At 39.8% G+C, this 20734-nt stretch overlaps 1 protein-coding gene across 8 annotated transcripts in view; it reads left to right on the top strand.

Moving 5' to 3' along the window:
- Positions 1 to 20734, top strand: part of DLGAP1 (DLG associated protein 1) — a 415298-nt gene that overhangs the window by 332610 nt on the left and 61954 nt on the right. The gene's annotated exons all lie outside the window — the stretch shown is intronic.

The following is a 20734-nucleotide window of genomic DNA, read 5'->3' on the forward strand; positions in this document are numbered from 1 at the left end:
GGGCCATGAGTCTGATATTTAAGAAAAAAGTGGTGGGAGAATGACAAGAAAGAAATTAACTTTGAGTAGCAAAGAAATCTAGAATTGTTTTGTAAAACAAAAATGTGTCCAGCACTTCAAAAATCACTCATTTCATCAAAATGTATATTCAATAACACCTTTTCTTGTATGAATAGTTGATGGTGAGAAATAGATGGGCAGGGCTTTCAACTTGAGTTTTTACAAAGTGCTTTGACTTCTCTTTATTCCATCATCACGTATGACTTGGTATGTGGACTAGATGGAGATGGTGTGCTACCTAGCACATTATGTTGATGTCGTTTGATCCACCAGTGTAGCCAGCAGTTGACAGTTATTTTATGGCATGTTTTCTGGTTGTGATGAGTCTCCAGTTTCCCTGCAGGCAGGGGATAGAGAGGGATATGAGATGGTCATCAAAGTAATGGCTTCCAGAATCCCTTTATTGCCTTTAAAAGGCTGGTGTAACTAGTGAATAGAAAATAATGAGCATGACAGATTAGAGTAGGCACAGAAAGCTTAAAGAGCTTTGGGAATTTGTGGGACTGCAGAAACAGCGTTGGAATTTCATCAAGTGGAGGGTAACTCTTTCTCCCATCTGTTTTGTAGATACATTTTTTAATATTTTAAGTACAATATTGCAGATCAGAGCAGTCTGTTACTCTTCAAAACTGAGACAGATTTTTTTCCACTACAAACTTTGCTAATTGAGGATCTAATTGTAAAAGGTGCTGAGTGTCCTCAGCTGCCAGCGTCATAGAATTAGCTCATAATTTCCATATGCCTGGTGTCACAGAAACATCTGGCTCCTCTATTTTCCTGCAGGTGCCTTTACAACCAGAAGAGTCTGGGTCAGGGGTATCAATCTGTTGGAATTCAGTTTATGATATCTTTAGAAGATATAAATGTAAATGTTTCTAGTTTTCTGACAAAAGCTTAAACCTTGCAACCAGATCCTAGGGAATAGTATAGAAATAGCTTGCAAAACATAGTTTCCGGGCAATCATTTCAAATGCTTGTTTTCTGTTTTCCATTATGCTGCTAGAAATTATGACATCCTGGGGAATGCCAGTGAGGTAAATATTTACTCTTTCTCTGTGCTATAGTAACAGACAAAGTTGTGGCACAAGAAAATGTCAAGATTGTTTCTGTTCCATTCATAAATGGAAGAGGTAGGAGGGGTGGCTCTCTCTCTTTTATCCACCCCCACAATTAGCAAAGACATTGTGCTTAGTAGGATGAGATGGAGCAGTCCCGGGTACCTTGCATCTGATGTCCATAAAATTATATTGTGAACTCACCACTGACACAATATTTCATATGCATGTGCTAAACAACTATACAAAAAGGCCACCCATTGCAAAACTAACAGGTGTCTATTAAAGAGATTATTTCTATTTGTACTGCAACTAAGTGTGCTTCCTGCCAGCCAGCTGTCTTCTCCTCAGAATGTTCTTGGTACATGTATGTCCTTCACATCACCTTCAAAGAACTGGCAAAAACTACATTTGCCAGCTACTATTGACGAGGAAAGGAAGCCTTACTGAATCTTCAGCCAGCAGCTCTAGCATGTGTGGAGAGGAGTCAGAGACTCTTTCAAGGAGGTATTCCAGCCAGTGCCTATGCAAAAGCACAAAGAAAAAGGTCTTTTTTATCCTAAGCCATAACCAGTGTAACTACAAAAGGTTGCCAATTACTATCACTAATCTCCAAAAATAAACAGCACAGTTTTCAAACAACGTTAATGTAGTAATTCCAGACATATGACATTTACCATAGGTATAGGATTAAGCATATCCACCTGGTCTAAGCTTTCATTTTCAAAACTACATTTCTTTTTCTCACCTGCAAAGTGATATTCTATGGGGCTTGAGGCATTGTCAGCTTCTGACACTGAATTGCACTGGCTGCATTGGCATCATCTGGTATCATCTTTTACATCTAATTTTTCCTCTTGAAAAATCTATTATTGTTATTGGAGCATGACATTATTCTTCTTAGGAGAGAGAAAGAAGCCCAAGGAAATTACTAATTCAAGCTGTCAGCAATATCTAGCTCATTCATATTGTTATGAAAAACATTTTAGTTTCAAAATAAAACTGGTGCATGTTTGCTTTTTGACAATGTAACAGGGAGAAGTGGGCATGTTTTTACTGGGGCAGTTGTAGAGATTTTGCAAAACCCAAATTAGCATACATCTTTCTCAAAGTGCAGAAAGTCACAAAGTGATGATTTTTCAGCAACTTGGGAGAAAGTGTTGCATTTCTCAAATTAACTTAAGTGAAAAGAGGCTTACATTGCAAAAGCGGTAATGTCAATTAAATCATTTTGTAGAATGAGGGTTGCAAATGTTTCATGTGTCACTGATGTGCCAGGCATCTGCCAGTCAGCTTTCCATTATGCACTATAGCTGTTTTACTGATTCTTATCAGTTTGTCTGCTTAAAATGTGTTTCTGTAAAGAACTTTGGATTTCATGCACTTTGATTTGTCTTTACTCTCACTGCAGCTTTCTGACTGTCACCACTGAATCCATACTTTAATACTTGGCCGATGTTGAAGGCAACTGGCATGTCTTCTCCTAGACTTGTATTTACACTGTGGTTTCTCTGGCTCAGTCCGTGATGACTCCCTGCAGTAATCAAGCCTGAGCTGTCTGCCATGCTTGGCAGAAGTGGTTAGTTAATGAAGATTTGTTTGGGGACAAGCAGAAGCTAGTGGGATAGCTCATTTACTTAATAAACACTGGCGTTTGGAAAACTATATCTGATGACCTCATGTCACTCTTGTCCATCACCTCACTTCTCCTAGGTCTTTTATTCTAATTTTTACAGCTAACAGTTCTCCAGCCATTCTAGAACACTCTTCTGGAGAAAACCCAGTGATGTATCTGTATATACTTTTATCACATAGTTTTCTATCTTTTGTTTTTTCCTGCCTATGAAAAATTCAGGTGCCTTCTAGTTTATCAGAGAGCAACACCTCAAGCAAACTGTCAGAAAACGGACTTTTCCTAGAACTGGCCATATGCAATTGACATTTTCACAAAAAGCTGAGGGAATACCAACCAGTAGTGCATAACCATATATTCTGAGGCAAACTCAGAATACATGAGATCTGCCACTTATCTGCCTCTGTCTTAAAGATGTAAATTGCAATTTAAAAATATATGACATAAAAGTGTTGCATCTCAGCCTGTGGCATGTACAGAAGAAAAAGTTTTTTTGCCAAGGAAGAACTCCCAGGCACTGTCCCAGATGCCCTTTTTCCCATCAGTTATGGCATAAAGATAGCTAGAGCTGTTGTTTTCACAAGGCATTTAATTTAATTTCCACAACTTGAATACAGCTGCTTTCTCTGGATTCGTATCCATTATACTCATATTTTACATCTGCTAAATGCATTCTTGTATCATGATATTACTCGTCTGCATCTCTCTCTGATGTTCACATACATTTTAATCAACCATGGCTGCAATAGTCCTTATTTTCTCTAAATTTTTCCTATACATTAATTTTCTGGTTTCTCCCTGTTTCACCCTTTTGATTAGCATGAAGGGGAGCTCTGTGCATTCACAGTCAAATTTGCAGTTGGACAAACTGGGCAGCCCCAGCAGATAGGTGTCATTGCCAGCTGAAGAAAGGGTATATGTTACATGTCAGGCTGCAGGGAATAAAGGGGAGATTACAGTGCTACAGCTCTGCCAACTTGAGAGATGTTTCTGGGCCTAGAAAATTGGATTTTCTTTTTCCTTCTTTTCTATGTTTTAATTGTGATCGTTTTGTCATTTATAATAGTGGTGAGACCATCTCAGCAGACTGAATATCTGTGGATTGTAGTAGTATTGCAGCAAAGATCACCCACCCAGGAACAATGTAAACCTTTCACAATGTCTTTGTTGCTATTTCACCGCACTCAGTAGCATTAAGGTCAATGTTCCATTCCCGTTAGGCTACGTAGTCTATTACCTCTTTGAGTTAATGAGTCATTCATATCTTCTCAGAATTATTTACCATAGTGGTACTGCCTCCACTTGAATCGTGTAGGACTGAGAAAGCTGCACTCCAAGTGACAAGTTCCTTGCAGAAACCAAAGCTCACAATCCAAGTCCTGTTTTGTTAGTAAAAACACAAGCACGCAGTTCACAGCAGTGTGACTTCTCTGGCCAATTGGCAACAGGGCAGAGTTCAGGTCATGAGAGCAATGAACCGTTGCAGAGAATCTGGCTCACAAGAATAGGGCTTGAGATTCGGAGACTTTCTGCATTTCAGCTTGCAAAGGACAAATGCATGTGTGAAATTCAGTGATTGTACTTCTTGAAAATGAAACTCAAGCAGATGTTGCTGTGCTATTGAAGAACTGCTAGTGAGGTGATCCCAATACTGTCCACTGTCTGACATAACGGGGGAAAACTACCAGGTTTATAGAACTTGATCACCCACGTCACCATTTTTCTTAATAGGGAAAATGTTTCTTCATTCTGCATAGACAAGATTGAACTAGCAGATTATGCAAGAGATTATGCAATTCCTTCTTGCCACTTAAGGAATTTAACAGTGGAATAATAGCTAATTTCTCATCCTGCATATAATTATGGCAAATTCTGCTGAGAGGATCAATTTTTTTCCAGTCTCCATTTTCCTTTTATCTAATCATACTCAGCAGGAAGCTCTGCCAGTAATCTGACTGGCTTCATTCCACTTCATGATTGTTCTTTTACAAAAATTTATTTTTTGAACAAGTTGTTAAAAATACAGTACAATTACAGTATATTGTGTTCTTCCAACTGGTAGATCAAAAACTCTAAAATTAATGGGTGAAAGTAAGGCCTGTATTTCACTCAGATGCGTGGACTGTGTGGCCCAGGGTCAAGTTTTTTAATAACTGAGTATGGATGTGCTGATTTATCCCATTTTATTGCCTACAGAGATCCCTCATTTCATTAATGGGTCAGAATTGTCCATAATCTAATTCGGCACATGGTACAAAACTGTTAAATAGGTTTAAACAAAAATACAATTACCCTTAAAAAAAAAAAAAGAGGTTGATAATAACAGTGGTAGTATGAATTAAGCCTAGTTCAGATGATCTGAAGAGTTATGAGCTAAATAAATCATTTTTTTTTCCTTTTTATGTATTCTGACAGAAATATTAAGAATTCTTACTCTTACTAAACACTGAAGGCAGTAGTGCTTCAGTAGCTGAAGTGAATTTTGCCCTGAAATAAAGATAACCTAGATCATCCTCTCTGGATATCAGAAGAAAAGCCATTACTTTATGTCTTTTGAAGCTGAGCAGCTGAGGGTAGCTGTGAAATCACAACAAAATTGTGCAGGTGTGCTTAGTGGTAGTTCCTTCACAGCCTGAGTGCTTCACAGGCTGTGATGTGTAACCGTGTGATGCTGTAGCTTGCAGCAGCCAAGGCACAGCTCTGAATTTCACAGCTGCAGCAAGTGTCGAAGACAGACAGTCCCAAGGAGTGAAGTTTATCTGGGCACCCTTTGTATTTCATGTTCTGGAACTCGTGCAACAGCCATGATACCCTCATTCCCCTCATTTGCTAAAGTGAAAACTGTCCTCACAACCTTTAGAAAACCAGAAACACATGCTTGGAAAGCAGCAAGTAGGAAGCAGCACTGAAACCATAACAGAGGTCATTATCTGTTGCACCTCCTGCTTCGAAGGAGACTGACACATGATCCTGGAAACAAGGAATGTGAAAAGATATTTCTGATTTAGAAAGCTAATAAAATCCTTCAACAGGTGCTCTACTTGAAATGTGCCTGTTCTATTGCAGAGGTTTGCAAATTTATTATTAAGCAATGCTTATTTTCTTGAATGCTTCTGTTGTGCCCCAGTTTTGTAATTTTTTAGTTGGTCAGCTTTATTCAATCTTGAAAGATTTTTTTTTATGCATTTTCCTGTTTATATTACTTGCATCAATAAATTCCACTGTTTTTACCCCTAATTTAGGATACAAATTAGTTCCAGGCAGAAAAAGGCAGTCTGATTTGACATTCCTCTGAAGTATACATGCTTGTGGTTTTGACAGAGAATCATTTCAAACTAAAGATGAATAAATTAGAACACTCTAGAGGCTAAATGCAAATCTGGGTCATAGCTTTCCTAAAGACCAATGACCACAATGCATTCTTCATCCTCCAACACAATTGTTCTTCATTAGCATCAGCAGTAAGCCCTATGAAGCATTGCTGGAACTCTCTGCCTTTCACAATGACGCAGGTGAAGATCGCTTTTGCAAGACCTAAGAACAACTAGTTTCCTTATGCATATATTCTCATGTAGAAACAAAGGGGATCACATAAAGAAAATAGCTAATGATTTTTCCCAGAGATTTTCACTTATGTATGAATCCCTGGTTCCCTCAAAGTTGTTGTGTAGCAAGCATTGCTTCACAGTAAAGAGTCTGAAGCAGAATACCTACATTTACTGTCTTCCACAGTCATCTTTAGAAAGGATAACAAGACATGTTCAACAAGATGGTTTTATTTCAAAAGCTGAAGATTTCTCACATTCTGAGGAAAAAAAAATAAGCACTACACAATCACTATGTGCTGAAAAAAAAAAAAAAAGAAATTAAAAAAATGTGTAGACATTTTTGCCTGAAATTCTGGAAGACAGATGTTCAAGCCAAGGCCCAAGTTGTTGCCTGGGCAAACTGCTCTTGGGGAGCTTCAGGAGGAGTAACAAAGCAGATGAGGTGACTATAAACTGCTGATGACTCTGAAATGGATGAGGAGCCAGAATGGCACTGTTGGATTAAATATTAGGAGGGTGGTGACTTGGCAAGGCAAGAAGGCTGAGGTGGAAAACCACAGGAGAAAATGTGTTAAACTGGGATCTCTTTGAGGACTCACCACGATCGGAGAGAAATTCAGCTGGGACTAGCTGGGACAGGACCTCAAGTCCATTGCTGGTTTTTGAGGGAATAGATCAGCCTCAGCCTATTCCTTATAGTGAGTTTCCCCAAAGGACCCAGAAAAACTTTTAAACTCAAAATGATGTGTTTTACCAGGCTGTAACCTGAAGTCGTTTTTAAAATGCAGGAAGCTCAAAGTGACTCGACAAGGCAGCACAGAAATAAAAAAGGCTGATGAACACATCTCCACCTGCCCAGGGTGTCCTTGCTTCCAGGCTTGCTTTGCGCAGCTCAGTGACTTTCTGAATTGCATAGAACTGTACTGAGCTGAATTGCTCAATCTGCTCTGCTTCTAGGCAGCTTTTCTTTCAGCCATCCTTGGTCCTGGCAGTGTCTGTTCCCTGCTTTCCTCAGCAGGCTGCATGCACAGCAGGCTCCACTGGAGCCTTCCTTCATCCTATCCATCCCCTGTTGCAGTCACGCTCTGCTGGAAGGAGCACAGCGCACAAACCAGGAACAAGCGTATAAAGTGCCTGCTGTCCCTGCCAAGGGAAAGTGAGGGAGTGTGGATAAATCAGACAGAGACAGAGAGGAGATGGGGGAGACAGAAGGTGCAAAAGCTTTTGTTAGGCACAGCAGGAGTGCATGAGAAGATGGGAGTGAGGAACTGATAAGAAGCCTGAGACCAGAAGCTGGGGGTGACAGCGGGGACTGTTGGAGGGAAGGCTGTGACTTTGAAGGCCAGGAAGTGTCCTGACTTGGGAAAGATGCCTGAGGAACAGCTGCTAGAACAGGAAGGTGAACCTGGGTTGCATGGAAGGGCTGGGGAAAGAGAAGGAAATGAGAACAAATTGGAAGAAACAGCGGAGAAAGGCTTGGTGAGGAGCAGTGGAAGTGTGTGTTCCTACAAGGCACACTCTCTTTCAGAGCCTGAGTCCTGTTCCTGAGGTTTCTTGACCTTCATCAGTAAATACCCACAGGCATCTCATGTGTGTCCACCTGGAGCATGACAGCCACCACCACCTGTTATTACCTCTGGTGCTTCAGCCATCAGTGAGGTGGATTTCAGTCTCATAATGATGCTCTTGATTTTCAGTATAGGATGGCACAATGGAAATGTCTCTTGTGCTTTGTTTTCTCATGTTGCTTTTTTGTAAAATAACAAAATTATGCAACTGAAATTATTTTAAAAGACCATTATTAAAGCCACAACATGAAGCATTCACAAAGTAGAAAAAACTAGACTTAAACTTACATGTACAGTCTTCTTTTGGCTCTATTGTAGACCTTTTGAATTTCACAGACCTTAATTGTGGTTCTTGTATCAAGCTTCCCAGAAGGTTCCTGCCTGCCTCCCAGACAGGAGATGGACTGGACTGTGCTCAGGAGATAATCAGGGGTTGTCTAGGGATAAGAAATAAAGGAAGCTGCTGTCCACTGAACACAAAGTTCATTTGTTGCAGAAGTCAGAAGGTGTGTAACACGGGAGACTAGGGACTTGCAGTGATAAAAAGGGTGGTCTTATAGTTGAATCCATGGAAAGCCATCATGGAGAGCTGCATTCTGCCCTGCTTCTCACACAGTGCTCCTGTGAGATGTTAACCAAGTCATTTCCCTCATGTCTGCCTGCTTTGAGTTCTTGTTTTATAGGTTTCTGGCCTGAGATGCAGACTTGATTCGTGGAGGTACTGAGGTAGAATGGGAGTCACAAGGAGCTCTCCCTTGCTTGTAGGTGGTGATGTAATCTGGAAAATTAGTTAGTATCTCAGATGGGGCACTCAAAATTGTAGGTAATCTGAGATTAACTGTTACTTCTCATTTCCCCATCTCTGAAATGAGAGCAATTAACCTCTCTTTTCCTCAGAAGGGTGCCTTTAAAATACAGTAATTCTTCAAAAAGAAAAGACTAGCCACCAAGGAAAACAGTAATTCTGTCTTTTGAGTGTCATGTGAGCTGTGTTTAGTTGATCTATGATATGACTGCATGTTGAGCAAGCAGGAAAACCCAACAAATGACAGAGTTGCTGATCAGATTAGCATTGCTTATTCTGTGTACCAAAGCAGTAGCCTTTTTGAGAGGAAATAGCCAAGGGGGCTAATATTAGGCTCATGGAAGCTGTAATTTTTTTAATGTTGAGTACAGGTCATTTATTGTTTTTCAAGCATCCTCTAGGAGGCCAATATATTATGTGCAGATGTGTGGCTGTGTAGCTGTTATGGAAAAATATACAATATACATTTTATACCTAATCTGTTCACTGATTTTTCTCCCACACTAATAGTTTAAAGCGTAGTTTATCCCCCTGTGTGTGCATTTGTCCTGGGGTCTTCTGTACATGGCTTTTATAAAAAGTCCTGTTCATAGTGGGAATTGCTGTATTCACCCTAAGTCATTTCAACAATCATATGGAGTTATTTCATTGGCAGAAGATGCAAAAAGTGCTAAAAAGTGCTGAGGGTAATGCAGTACCTGCCAACTCTGAGAGACCTTCCCCCAGTTTTTATACACTTGCAGAATTCAGTGTTGGTATAAGTAAAGCACTTTTGTTTGCAATATTTAAAGGTCTACAGATCTGATGAATCATAATAATAAATCTACCCCCCCCCCCCCCCCAAAAAAAAAAAAAAAAGCTGTTATTAAAAACATATTGGCAGAGACTGAAAACTGCCAGAACAAAGTGATCCTACAGGCTGCTATAATTTTGCCTTTGGGTTGTAAGATGTATTGCACAGAAATGCACTAGAATATGTTGTTAGCAAGGCTAAACATCAAGGATTTAAGAAAAGCTAAATGTATTGATAATGAATGTTTAAAAGGAAGATTTATATTGTGGCATTTTAAATGTTCAGTATTTCAAAGAGTTTCCAGCTTTAGCCTTAATAAACCCCAAAAATGTTTCCTCCTTAACTTTGCCTTCAGCCCCAGAAATAATTCCTCTTCTTGAAACCCAAAACAGCAGTGACAGCTCTTCTGCATGTTAAGACGTCACTACTTAAAATCTGGTATCTCATATCCCTGCAGGCTCAGAAACCGGAGCTTTTTATCACTGCAGAGGGCTGATCTCCAGCTGCCTAATTGTTCTGAGCAGCTGCTTCTTTCAAATCCTGTAAGGACTTGATGTATCAAAGTTGAAATTATCAATTTCTGGCATGAAAAGCTTTCATAAGTTTTATACATATATTTGTTTTTATGGTCTCAAAGCTTGAGCCTTATAGAGTTGGGCACATAACTGTACAAGAAATCAGTCTTTGAAAACTGAAACACTAGAATGTTTTTTAGAAGTTCTCATAATATGTCTTCATTTAGGAAAGATGCAGCTACAGAAGACTTGAACTGTTGAAAACATTGACACTCCGACACTCATCGTGTACTTTTTGGAGTAGAATGTAACACAATACAGTGTTGGCTTCAAAATATGGTTTTTTTGCACAGCTGCCCTTTGCATTCAATTACATGACTTCAATAATAATGAAAAATGCCCTATCCAAAGTAGGGTTTCATAACAGTAAACAGTACAATTTGACCTCAGCAACATTAGGATGGTCAATTAAACAGAAAGTCAAGCAACCAGCCACCTGTTAAAGCCCTTCACTGTCCCTTCGTAATCTAAAAAGCTCTCCCTGCTCTCAGGCATGCCCAGAGTCTTTTAGAGAAGTGAGAAGGTCACCCCAGGGGGCTGCCAGCAGCAGAGGGAGACAGGAAGCCCTGGAGCTATCCCAGAAAAGCATCCCGACCCTGTCCCACAACAGACCCACCTAGAGCCAACCCATCTGCCGACAACCAAGTTGGTGCTCCTGCATTTACTGTCTGCTGAAGTTGTTGAGTTTTGATAGATCTGACAACACTAATCATGTGTTTGGTGCTAAAAGCTTGGGATTTGACATAATGATAGACCTACATGTCTTAACTGAAGGTTTTAAAGCTACTTTGAAATGACAAAGAATGACATTTTCAGAGATTTATGACAGTTAAATGATATCATATGTTCTTCCTTGTTTTTCTGTGGAAATTAAGTATCTAGACCAAAGTCTGTCATTAAACTATTTTTCTTCAAATAGCTGTCATATTAGCCACAAATGCAATCAGTAAAGGGTCCATTTTCCACAGAATAGTGAAATATACTATGGTATCATAGTGTTGCCATTTTGATGCCATATGGGGTCTACTCAAAGACAATCCAGATTTGAATCAGTCAGGACAGAAAAGGTGTATGACCATGCAGGTAAGTGCATCAGCATGCAATATCCAACGGTTTTACAGTCTCTTAAAATTCTCTCCTTTTGGCCACATCCTCACATATATTGCACAGTAAACAGATGGTTCCTGGGTTAAATCATAAAAAGCGTTGATAAAACTCTGTCGCAAATCACAATGTGCAGAGGTAGACCTTTGCACACAGCTTGCCATAGGTTTTCAATGTTGCATTCCTGATTCACTTAAATTGTTCCTCAAGGTTTTTTTAGAAACTAGTATAAGACAATTTTGAGTTTATTTTTGGAAGGATAAATAAATCAGTTCCAAGCCCTGCAAACCAAGTGAATTTAAAAACAAGTGAATTTATATCAGAATGACTTCTGACTTGGTGCTTAAGCCTTCATATTGAATTAGAAATGTATAATGTGAAATGGTTTGGAATTTCCGTGTTTCAGTCATAAATATAAATGCAAGACTTGGCTTTTGACTGTCCTGGGAGGAAACCTGCTAATGTCCACTAAGTAGCATTGTTTTGAATGATAAGCAGATGTTTGTTGGTGTGAAATTGTGCTGAGGTGAGGAGTAATAAAGTTAAAGGGTCAAATTTTACAAAACACTTCTCTCCCTTTTTTATTGGTAGAGTGAGTCCTGAAAACGTTCTGTAGAGAAGAGGTAACTAGGCCATGGCCATGATGTGAAAAAGGGTATCAGACCATTACACGATGTATAGCAACAGACTTTGAAGGTAGTATATAGCTAAACCACTTAAGAAGCAATTGATTTTTACAAATTGCTGCAATTTGTAAGGTTTGTCATTTGTTTTGTTCTACTGACTTCTTGGAAAAATAATAACGAGCAGATTATGCTTGTCATGTATTACCTTAAATTCTGATGGATTATTTTTGCTGCCATTAATTTTAATATTTTAAGTAGATTTTTTCCTTCTCTAGTTAGTTATGCCACTATAACATTTATGTTCTCCACGAATTCTCAAAGCAGGAGGGGTAATTAATTTTTTAATATACTTAAGTTATTAAACAGGACTTTGTAATTTCTTTTTTCATGTACCACTATGTGTTTTGAAATCCAATTAACTACAACATTTTACTATTTCTCTACATCCATTGTTTTTCTGTACAACCACTCTTCTATAAAGTGAAAATCTTAGACTCTACTCATACATACCTCAAAAGGTAAATGTACCTGTAATCTCTTTAACTTTCAAGAATATTTCCAAAAACATTTTCAGAATGGGCCTCTTTAGTGGTGTACTGGGTCTGGCTGGGATGTTAACTTTCCCTGCAGCAGCCCATACAGTGCTGTGCTCTGCACTTGTAGCTAGAACAGCAGTGGTATCACACCAGTGTTATGTCTGCTGCTGAGCAGTGCTGGCACAGCATCAGGACTCTCTCTACCCCTCCTAGGGGGTAGGCAAAAAAGTGGGAAAGAAACATCACCAGGGCAGCTGACCTAAACCAAACAAAGGGATATTCCATACCATATGATGTCACACTCAGCAATAAAAGGTGGAAAAAGGAAGAAGAGGGGAGGGGTGGGCTCTCGTTGTGAAAACGTCTGTCCTCCCAAACACCGGCTACGTGCGTTGAGGCCCTGCTTCAAGGACATGGTCAAGCATCGCTCATTTGTGGGAAGTAGAGAGTAATTTCTTTCCTCTGCACTTCCACATAGCCTTTACTTGTTTTGGTTTTTTGTTTGTTTTTTTTTTCCCTTTTCCCCTCCCTTTTCCCCTTTCCCTTTCCCCCCCCCTTTAGTTAAATTGTTTAATTAATAATAATCTTTCCTTAATAATTATTTTCCCCTTTAATTAAATTATCCTTATCTCAACCCGTGAGTTGTTCTTTCCTTTACTTCTTCCCCTCCTCTTCTAAGGAGGGGGAGTGAGAGAGCGGTTGTGGTGTTCAGCTGCCTAGCACGGTAAAACCACCACATGTGGAAATTGTGTAAAGAAAATGTCATACAGAGATCTCTGAAATCTTTCATTTCTTGCCAGTGAAGAAAAAAAGATTCATTTCTTTTCTTCATCAGACCATTATTATTTCCTGCTGAATTTACTGTTCAGTATTTATGGTTTCAAATATCCTATTTCTTTACTTTTATAATAAATCCTTGTGATTTCATTCACACTTTTAAAACTAATTGTGATAATACTCAATATTGACATTGTATTTTTTGTCCTTGAAACAATCCATGAATGAGAAAAATAAGGATTATTAGCCCTGTATCATTGATGAGAAACCTCATATATCATCATATAAAGAGAATTAGAGCTTGAATTTTAATCTGGACATTCTGATTCAAGTCTTGTAAGTGCTGATAGCCTTAAGCTTCTCATTTAAATATTAAAGTTTTCTTCCCCTCATATTAATAACATATATGAAGTGGGTTTACATTGCCTTCTATTTTAATTCCTGTTCATTTAATCTCATTTCAATTAAGAATTAAGATGAAACAAAAATAGTATTAATTATAAGCATTAACTTTCACCTCGATAATTTGTTTTTCAATCAACAGACATTAAATCGGTGATTTAGGAATGATTATGTTGATTTTAAAAGTTCAAAAACTGTGGCAATATATTTCATAATGAAGAAGTTGCATTTTTCTAATCAATATACTGCTAAAAGATTTTGGCAGAGTGATTACTTAATTAAGTTTTGTCAAGCAAAAGTTGCTTCTTGACCAGTAGATAAAGACTAAAGAACAAGCAAGCTCCACATGACATCTGGATGTCTAATCCTTCTTAGAGAATGGAATGGACAAACTGAGGTTACTTCTTTTTTTATGTGCACGAGGCATCTGCATGAAAATTTTTGCTCAGCATCTTCCCAGGAGTCTTGCTTGTAACACTGGTGTTCTACCTCACTTTTTTTCTGCTCAACAAATTAAAACTGGCTCATTTTAACAGGTGTTTGCCTTTGGTGTTTAGAATGTAAAACTTCATGCAACCAGTCACATTACCCAAATGTTTCGTATCTATCTGGACTTTCTGGTCTTTATGTGAGACAGGAAGATTAGCCCTTATAGTTGATATTAACTGTATTTCCTAAAAATGGATGAAATCATTGACTTTCTTATTTTTTGCTACACAAATGTTTGCACTCATGAGAAAATTCAGCTGACTTAATTTTGGCAAATCAAGGAAATAAATGGCAAAAACAGCTGTAAGGAAATTGATATTTGGATAGCTTGCTTGGAGTACAGTGAGAATAGAGTTTCTCTCTGCTAGAACCATTAATTTTGCTGATTTACTGTAAACATTTGAAAAGACATGAGAGAGCCCAATTTCCTGTCTTTCTTTTAGAAATAGTACTGCCTGATTCCCACGTGCAGCACACTTCAGCTTGGAGTGTTTATCAGTACTATTTATCATTCCTGTTGTGCCTGGGTGGCAGTCTTTCAGCTATGGCACATGTGCTACTCCAGTTCACTGCAAAAAGGGACCTGCAGGTTTGCAGGGGATCCCTAAACCTTGAACCACATTCAAAGTTGTTTTGGCTAGGAGACCACCAAGACCCCTTCCCTTGAACTCTCAAAACTGGGGAGCTCGCATTCAGGTTTGTGATTCAAGAGGTACAAATTATAATCTGAATGAAGTAAATAGAAGGTAATTTTGATTTTGTATGAGGATGAGAGCTTCACAGAACTTCAGCAAAAAACTTTAAGCTTCTTGTAGTCACAAGATTAACCGTTAATTCAGGATAGCATTTAGCTCAGGCATGTTTATCCAGCGTTCCCAGGGCAGCTGCAGTGAGTCAGCAGCTGACCCAGAGCTCACAGATGATCCCTTGCTCTGCCTGTTGACCAAGGCAAGGGGTGGACAATGTGGCTCTGCAGGACAGACCAACACAGAGGTGTTGCGTATCAGTCATCCCCATCCCTGGGGACAGCAGGGAACACCTCCCAACAAACACAGAATAGAATCACAGAATATCCTGAGTTGGAAGGGACCCACAAGGATCATTGAGTCCAACTCCTGGCTCCACACAGAACCACCCAGAAAATCAGGCCCTATGTCTGACAGTGTTGTCCAAACACTTCTTGAACTCCTACAGGCTCGGTGCCGTGACCACTGCCCTAGGGAGACTGTCCCAGTGCCCGACCACCCTCTGGGTGCAGAACCTTTCCCTAACACACAGCCTGACCCTCCCCTGTCACAGCCCCATGCCGTTCCCTCGGATCCTGTCGCTGTCCCCAGAGAGCAGAGCTCAGCGCCTGCCCCTCCGCTCCCCTCGTGAGGGAGCTGCAGGCCGCCTTGAGGCCTCCCCTCAGCCTGCTCTGCTCTGGGCAGAACAAACCAAGGGACCTCAGCAGTTCCATGTACATCTTCTCCTCTTCGTAACCCTAAACAATGGCAAAAGGAATAAAATGTCCCTAGACCTCAGCAGTGCATCCAGGATCTGCCCTGCTGGCAGTGGAGCCTCTGTAAAAAGCAAATTTGGAGAAATTTCTGAGCTTGGCCTTTCAGGGAGCAAGCAGCACAGGTTGACTTTGCTTGGACAGGCAAGATGAGATGGTGCGATCAGCAGGTTGTGCTGTTGTATCACTGGAAGCTGTACCTCAGTACTCCATCCAGCTTGCTGTAAATTGCTTATGGCAAAGTTCACATTTATAACCAAAGAAAAAGATCTTTTGAACACTTAGGCTAATATTCATCGTGTCTTGCAATTAAGGTAGCTTATGTCATATAAGATCTTATATTTGACCTGATGATACTCACATCATAGTCATCACCTACTTTCAAGATTAGATCATTTAAATAAACATGCTGCTCTGATGAAGTCATTGTATTCTACTACCTCTGACTTAAGCAATATCTAAAAATGTTTCATCATACAACAATGAAACTTTGAGTAGCTGGTAGCGTGCTTGTAAATGTCCAGGTTCCAGTTCTAGGGGGCTGGATTATTACTGCTGAGGTGAGGATTTTTCTTCTACTAGCCTGTTTTAGTAGTCCAGGAGGAGATATTTTAAAACCATTCTAGACAATTAAATCTTTTTTTTTCTTTAATTCTCTGTTCTACAACCCAAATAGAAAATGTCATTTCACTTGTTTCCTGTTAACTGTCCCAGAAATCTTGTGCATCTGTCTTGGCCAAACAAAAAGCAGGCACGCTACCATTCTGCCAGATGACTAGAAACTGTCTGTTCATCTTGTTGTCCCACTTCCAACCAAACAGTGAATCTGGAACACAAAAACATTCCAGCTGCCTAGGTCCAAGACAGATGAAAGAGGTTTTGGTAGTATTCAGCTGCCAGTGCCCAGAAAAAGAAAAAAAAAATGTATATGAATAATTTCCAAAAGAAAAGCTTTAAAGAGCATATGTGATTTTGAGGATTACCATGTGCAAGAGGATTACTATCTGGGAGACAAAGAGAATAACAGGTTACAGCACATTAAAGGGGAATTGTTTTACATCAAAGGTGTAGTATGGTTACACATTTGATATAATACAAGGCCAGGGAGCCTTCTGCCACAGGGTTATTTGTAGCAAGGATCAAGGTGCCAGACAGTCAGGATTTAGTGTGAGCTTTCAAGAGACAGACTCTTAACTTTTCTGATTTCAGCTCTGTATACCAGTGTTTAAAATATGCAAAGATATGTTTGCAGTCAGAAGTGAATTAACAACAACAATAATCAGCTTACAGATTCCTGTTCAGTGATATGCTGAAGAAAAAAAAAAATCCCTCCAGAAATTTAGGTCAAATGTAAAAAGCCTGTGTATTGGTTGGCGAGAACATCCAGCTGAATAGTTACATGATTCTCTGGAAGTAATTTTTATTAAGCAGCCCAGCGAAATAGCCTCTTCTCTTTGGCAAAAGCCATATTTCAAACATTTAATTTCCTTCATCTTACCCTGTAGTTTTGTTTTCCTCAACTGATTACAGCAAAAATCTGGGGAAAAAAAAATATTGCATGTTTACTTTTAAATTATTGTGTGATATATTTTTAACATGAACAGTTTATATTTTCTAGTAAAATTTATATTAAAAAATGATGATCAACATTACTATGGCAATGGATAGGTAAGGTCTAGCCCTAAGGACAGGAGCTTAATTCTCTTGCATCTTATTTTGCTTCCTCTGCCTGCAGATATAGCTTGTAACTCACTTGTAGTTCAGATTTGAGCCTTGAAGCTGTGACAGCATTCCTGGAAATAAGTGTGCAGCTGAATGGAAGTTCCACATTTTCTGTCCCAAGAGCGGAGCACAGCAATTCATTAACTCTGAACTACTATCCAGCCACTTGACATAGCCCTGTTTGTATCCTGACTCTCTTGGGACCACGTCAGTAAGTTCTAGTAGTCATCAGATAAAGCATCCAGACACGTTGCAGTAAGCCTACTGTTAGTGTAATTAAATAAATGCAGAGAACATGTTAATGAGTCTTTGGCAGAGCAAGCCATTCAGCAGCAGCGGAGTTTGGCAATCCACTTCTCAGTGTCCAGGTGATGTTCACCTGCAAATGTAAGTGGCCCTTGGGGCGGTGTTTGCCCAACGTGCACACACTGTCCTTCCTGTCCACAGTGTGCAATACCAAGGAAACAGTATTTATGGTACACACATAACCTAGCAGGGTTTCCTTGTGCTGTGCCTGAGGAAGTAACAATAGCAGGCAAACACCAGAGGGAGTTATTGTTCTACTAGAGATCTGTGAAAGGAACGCCTCGGGATACGGTGCTCTTAAATAGCGTGACTGTTTTCTAACCGAGTGAAAAGGCTCGGATGATACGGCTTTAGAAAAATGCAGATGGTGAAACTATTCATTCTAGTGATGTTTGAAAGAGTTTGCATTCTTCACCTTTCTTCAGTGTTGACTCTAATGTACTGTTGCTTTGTACCAAGGAGTTGCTACACAGCATCCACCTACAGTCTAATAACTTTTCAAGGTACATTTGCAATACGAAGGACTAGCAGGTCGGTGTTCAGAGCCAGATGAGCAGGAAATGAGAAATGACCATTTTCAAATATTTATTAAGTCTTTTCTCTTGGTCCATCCACACTTGCCCTATCCCATACCCCATACCGTACCAGTTTCTACGGTGGTCAGGTCAACGGACCCTCAGAGTCCTGGTCCCAAGGAGTGCTGCATGCTGGAACAGGACCAGGATGCAACCATCTCCCCAGGTGTCCCGGTTTTCTGTGGAAGCAAATCTGGGTACATAGGTTGGAAAGAAACAGGTCTCGATCTCACAGCTAGATCTGAAACAGCTGAGGTATACCACTGTTCTGCTTCTGCAACTTTGTCCCATGACTGCAAAGGATCCTTACTTCAGTGCACCACATGCTCTTGACCCAAAAGGCACAGTGCCAATACATAACCACTCTGTGAGCCTCCAAGTGTTTGTCAGCTTGCCCTGTGCTTCACCTGTAGCACACCATGGCTGTGCCTCTGCCCTTTCAGCAGCTAGACTTGTATTTTGACTCTGTGCCTGCTGAAAGCCAGAAACCCACAAAGCCCTGGCTGGCCCACACCAGAAAAAGTCAGTCTCCTGTGCTCGTCATATAGAAGCTCTTGCAACCCCTCAGTTTTCAGTAACTGACTGAAAGAAAATACACAGACAGCCCCAAGGTGAAGCTGTGCCAGTATTTTTTAGAAAAACATTTCGGTGAACAAACTGACTCAACTCCATTATACTTTGCATAATGCTGGGGCAGATGGGAAGCTTCTGCAGTTTGCAGCTGAAGTTCCAGGACAATGGACTAAAACTGAGACTCACTTGCTGCTTTCTCCCCACATGTAATTAATGCTTCTGCACTGACTGCTCTTAGTTTCTATTATTTACATGATGCTTAACTTTCCACGTCCACTACACTGTTTCACCTGTAGATTATGAAGCAAAGAGCATATCATTACACAATCCAGCTGTCTTTTCAGCAGAGAAGACTTCAAAGTTCTGTTCTGAAAAGGGTATGCTGTAAAAATCACCTTTGATAAGATATTTACTTATTTACTTCATTTAAAAATACCAGAGTAAATCCAGGCAGAGCCCGATGTTAAATTGTATACCCCTGGCTCTTACTGTGCTGCCACCCTTAAGGATTCTGCAACAAAGCCTTTTTTTTTTTTTAACAGTTTTATTGCAGGTGTGTAGGTGTGTAAGCTGTAACAAAGACCAGCCTATTCCTTTTTCAGGTGCATCAGCTTTCCAGAGCTTACCATCATAAAAAGAGGATCTTGGCATTGTTATAATGGTGAACAGAGAAGATGCTTAATACATTCAGGTTGTTGACACTGTAGAGATCTTTTTAAAAGATCTGGGTGTTATTAGAGGTTGGGGTTTACTTTTTGATTCATTAAAGTAGAAGCATACACAAATTACTAGGCAGTAAATCTTTTCCTTTCAATAAGTAAAAAGAACCCTGAGATAAATAGAAACAAATTCTCATCTTAATTATACCAACATAAATGTAAAGAAGGAGAAATGTATTTAGGTAACTGATGATGTGCATAGGTGCCTGGTAAAAAAAAAAAAAAAAAAAAAAACTATACAGACCAGATGTTTAAGCAGGTTTTTTATGTAAGGTATTTAAATGCCAGTATTGCTGTGAATTCAGGCCTGATTCCCTAGCTAGAAGGTAATACATTGCTCCTAATTTTGAAGGTATAAATCAGTGTACAGATTTCAAAGTATACACAATATGAAGAGAAGTAAGGGTTACATATAAAGGCCAAGTTCACCTTAGAAAAATTAATTTTCCTCGGTTGTTTTCATAGCCAGTGAAAAATACAGGCACCTACAGTTAGGCTGTAGGGACAGCATGCTGTCTTCAGATGCAGTACTGTCATACAGTGTCTGTGTCCCTATTTCACAGCTTATTGCTCCCTCCAGCTCTGCTGATACAGCTGTTTCCTGGAGCTGTGCTGTGAATCTGGCTTAAAAAAAAAAAATAGCAAAAGGAAAGGTAAAAAAGCCTGAATTTTAAAGCAGCAATGTGAGTCATGTACCTGATCTGGTTGGCAGAACCGTCCAACAGCTGTGCTTTGGTACAAGTGGGGATGTAGCAATGCAGAAGTTGCAAGAAGTAGCACAAGTACCTGCATTAGAGAACTACCATGGAAAACAGCTACCATCAAACCTTGACCTTAGTAAGTGCTCTGAAAGGAGCTGAAAGGAGCCTCTGTGAACCTTCCCTTCATTGAGGACATTTTCACCAAAGACATTTAAACATTTCCATGTGACATTTCCATGTGAGGCTAAAACATTTCTGTGTGACTTGCCCACAGCTCCCAAATGGTGCAGGTGTTTCTTCTGTGACAGGCTTGTGGCACTGTGATGAAGGGAAATGATTTTTTTTGTAAAGTAGCTTTTATGATGAATCTTGCTGGCTGGCCAGGAGAAAGTTGGCTTGGTGGGGAACACAGAGGACCTGCACAAGAGCTCATGGATTTAACCACTGTCCTTCGCTGAGTACTGATACCCCAAAGAAGCTGAAAATAATATGTTGTCGTGACTTAAAACACAGAAACATAGTGAATATCCCTTAAGACCAAAGCTCAACAGCAAACAGAGGAGCTTGGGCACTGATCTGTTCTGCTGTATCTATTGGTGCATGACAGAAAGAACAGAAACTCACATGGGTACACGAAAAAAAAAAGCTAGATATAGCACAGAAAACCTC

Source organism: Cygnus olor, chromosome 2 (genome assembly GCF_009769625.2).
Source record: "Cygnus olor isolate bCygOlo1 chromosome 2, bCygOlo1.pri.v2, whole genome shotgun sequence".
Classification (NCBI taxonomy): domain Eukaryota; kingdom Metazoa; phylum Chordata; class Aves; order Anseriformes; family Anatidae; genus Cygnus; species Cygnus olor.